This window comes from Mandrillus leucophaeus, unplaced genomic scaffold (assembly GCF_000951045.1).
Source record: "Mandrillus leucophaeus isolate KB7577 unplaced genomic scaffold, Mleu.le_1.0 Scaffold216, whole genome shotgun sequence".
In the NCBI taxonomy this organism is placed as follows: domain Eukaryota; kingdom Metazoa; phylum Chordata; class Mammalia; order Primates; family Cercopithecidae; genus Mandrillus; species Mandrillus leucophaeus.
The window spans coordinates 3,014,162-3,018,213 of record NW_012102210.1 but is presented as its reverse complement, the minus strand read 5'-3'; the positions used below and the strand labels follow the sequence as shown (position 1 = coordinate 3,018,213).

The window sequence follows — 4,052 nt, the reverse complement described above, 5'->3', positions numbered from 1 at the left end:
CAAACGAACAAAAGAACAAAAAAACAAAAAAAACACTACAATGGGTAGGATAATCAGAAGGAAATGTCAGTCAAACTGAAGTTGTAAGCTATGTAATATAAATTCTAATAATACAAGGCAGAGATGCAAATTATATAAGAGAAGATATAAAATGGAGAATCAGTTCAGGAGAGAGAATATTTTCAGCTCACGATGGTTTTGGCGGAAGGAGAAAATGGATTGTACCTTGGAAGAAAGTAGTTTTTGATATAGAAAGGAAGGAAGAAAGGCATTTTAGGCAGAAGTTATAGCATAAGCAAAGACAAGAAGCATTTAAGAATGGCGGACACTTTATGGTCAGGCTGGATTGCAGAATACATTAAGGAGAGTGGTAGAAGGTATTTAAAAATAGTTGTTTGGGACAAAATTCAGCAGTGCATGGGATCCCAAGCTGAAGAGTATAAACGTTATTGTATATGAAATGCAACATAATGGAAGATTTTTAAATGAAATAATAATATATTTAGCTATGTTTCCAGAAGATTAATCTGACAATACAAAAAACAAAACTGAAAGGAAAATGACTGATAAGTAAAAGACTTGAAAGTATTTAATTCTTTTAAAATATATTTCAATATTCCTACATTCCTTGATATAATAAATTAATCTATAAACCATGCCACATCTAACAGGAAAAATAACATTTCTGGACATATAAAGGCTTATACTAATTTTCTGTGAGATGATTTTTCTTTCTAAGATCCTGTATTTCATGAGCTCCTAGTATGTGTATGGCAATAAGAGCTGGGTAAGTACCTGTATCATTAGTACAGTGCACAATAAGTCATGAAGAGTTTTGCAGGACAGATTGCAAGGAAAACACCACCTTCTGGGCCAAATAGATTATATTGGGCTCCTCTCAACTTCTGTAAAATCACTTTCTCTTATCTGCCTCTTACCTCTCCAGAAACTTATTTTTTATCTTTTCCTCTACCAAATCTCTCAATGCTAGAGTTCCTCAAGGAGTCAGAACTGGCCTCTCTTCCCTTCCTAGGTAAACTTATCGACCACCAGGGTATATGCTGATGACCAACAAATAATGTACCATTGGCCAAGACCTTTCTTCTGAGCATCCGACTCCAGCATTCAGCGACACAGCTAGCTCTTACAGCACTTTTATGGAAATTAGAAAAATGTCTCTTCCTCAAATAAAAATGTTTAAGTTACTGTATATTGTAGTACAACACAAACTACTATAAATGGTGGTCACTCTCTTCACAAATTCTCCCAGGGAGTACACACCAGCAGCAGCATGCACACACACAGTCTGCACCACCACCCCTTGTTCTCCAAGAGAGATGATCCCTCAAGTTCAGAGTTAGGTGGGGAACAATTATGTCCCTGAGAGCAGTGGGTGAATGAGCAAGAGAATCAACCTCAGAGGAGGTGAGAGGCAGCTGAGAGAGTGCAGCTACACATGTGTGCATGTCAGTGAATGTAAATATACTTATTTTCCTGTACCTGTGCATAGCTACAGTATGTGTGAGTATAGATTTATGTTTGGGGCAGCACAAGAGTTAACATTGCTGCTCCAGAACTCTAACTAAAGATCTGGAATATTCATGCCCATCTGTGTGCTTTCAAAAAAGTATATATTTATAATGGGAACAGTGCCCCTTATAGGTGGCACTATTACCTTAACATGTGTAAATTAACTCTGCCTACATTCGATTGTAGACCCAACATCTCTATGTGGATGTATAACAGGAATCTCATTTTTAACATGTCCAAAGCAGACATTTTGATCATCTTCCCCAAATCTGCTTTTTCCTCAATCTCCACCTCAGTAAATGGCACCTCTATTCACCTAGTTGCTCACTCCAGACATTTTTTTCACGCTCTTCTCCCTCACTCTCCATACTCTTATTACCAAATCTAGGAGAAACTATTTCTAAAAGGAAGTTGACTGCCCATTTCTCCCTATCTATAGATAACACTGTGATACTGATGCTACCATCTCTGGTACTGTCTACAGCAACAGCCTTCTAACTAACTGGTGTCTCTACTTGCACTTTAACCCACCCCACCATGGCTCTCTGCCTTCCCATCTATAAACCATTTCTCCATATAGTGGCAAGAATAAACTTTACAAGCGTAAATCAAACCATAATTGCAGTAGTACTAGAATAAAATCCAAACACTTTAATACAGTTGATAAGATCCTGCATGATCTTGAACCTACCTGTCTTCAACCATATCTACCCATCACTATGCTCTACCCTGTTAAATACAATTTATGGGAGTCCATTGTTTTAGACTGAGCTCCTGCACTAGGCCCCAACAGACCAAACCAAAATGTAGTCACTTGTACTAAATGCCATACAATCCAACTGAAACTTTAAGGAAGAAGGAAAGTTCCACAATGGACCGGAGTTTTCTAAAAACGAGAGATCCACAGCAACTAACTGAAAAAGGGGCCAGTCACCCTGAGCTGGCGTAACAAGGAACTTATCTCTGCTTTAATCTTTACCAGGAAAGTAACCTGATGTTAATCAATATGCTTTTTTTGGTATTACCGATCATCCACCACTTACAATGGAGTTACATCCTGGTAAGTCCATCATAGGTTGAAAATACTGTTAGTCAAAAATGTATTTAATGCCCCTAACCTATCATAGCTTAGCCCAGCCTACTTTAAACATACTCAGAACACTTACAATAGCTTACATGTAGGCAAAATCATCTAACACAAAGCCTATTTTATAATACAGTGTCAAATAGTTCATATAGTTTCTTAAATGCCATACTGAAGTATGGTTTCTACTAAATGTGTATCACTTCCATACCATCATAAAGTCAAAAAATAGTTAAGTGGAACCACTGTAAATTGGGAACTGTCTGTATTATTTCCTTGTTCCTGGTCTGGCTACGTCATCAGAACCAACTGCTCTCCCATGCCCAGTGCACCTTTTTCTATATTATAGAATGAGATGTTGCCTGATTCATGAATCATTACAAAAACCAATTAGATCTTCAAATTTATTGAAATTTCAACCCATGCTGCCTTCTTTCCATTTGTCACATGCATCAAGCTCTTTTCTGCTTCATGGGCTTTCCTAATCTTGTTCCCTCTCGCCAGAACATTCTCACACTCCACTCTTTGCCTACCTAATTCATCCTCATCCTCTAGAGTTCAGCTTAAAAGTTTCTTCCTGGAAAAGACCTTCAAAAGTTCGTAAAACAAAACTGGGTCTACTTGTTTATCTTGGAACTCTTCTTTATTTTCTTAGCATTTATCACTTGTAATTATGTACTTATTAATGGTCGAATATCTATCATCCAATGTGAACATAAACTCCATTATAGTTTATTTTGAGCAATACTGAAATTATAACACCTACCACAGTATATCTGTCTGGAACACAGTAACATCTTTAATACCTATTGTTTGAATAAACAAATGAACATGAGCTGACAGCTTTCTATCATTTAAAAAAAAAAAAATCAACCTGATCGTTGTAGAAAATTCAGGAAAGTATGAAGGAAACAATAAAAGAAAACCCAACTAAATCTGGGTTATATATCCTACTAAGTGAACGTATACAAGGATCATACCATATACAGTCTCATTACTATTTTTTCACTAAAGTAGAGATATATTTTAAATGGAATTTAGGGTTTAAAGTCAGCATATGAGGTGAAAACCTTGCCATAGAGGGTCAAAATCACCCTTAGGAAGGCATATGTCAAAACTGACATCGTGCCTGCTCAAGAAACCCACTAGAGTCCATTTTTGCCTCCAGGCTTGCAACTTACCGCTGCGCCTGAATCTGAGCACCTGATGAAGTACCTGACATTGTACCAAAAAGACATTTCTTCAAACTCTAGAATCATACCCAGACAAGCAAGGTAAGATGCTTACACTATAAAAGGCAAACGAGGACTACAATGAACTTTGACAATGAAGTTTTCCATCTTTCATTACATATTCTTCCTTAGTCATACGTTCATAAAGGGTAGAGTGCATGCACAAAACACCTGTACTTTTAAAATTCTCTTCTTTTTTGTTAAGT

The 4,052-nt window shown here is 36.9% G+C and overlaps 1 protein-coding gene across 1 annotated transcript in view; it reads right to left on the bottom strand.

Moving 5' to 3' along the window:
- The window catches only part of ALMS1 (Alstrom syndrome protein 1), a 249,438-nt gene that overhangs the window by 70,916 nt on the left and 174,470 nt on the right, over positions 1 to 4,052 (bottom strand). The gene's annotated exons all lie outside the window — the stretch shown is intronic.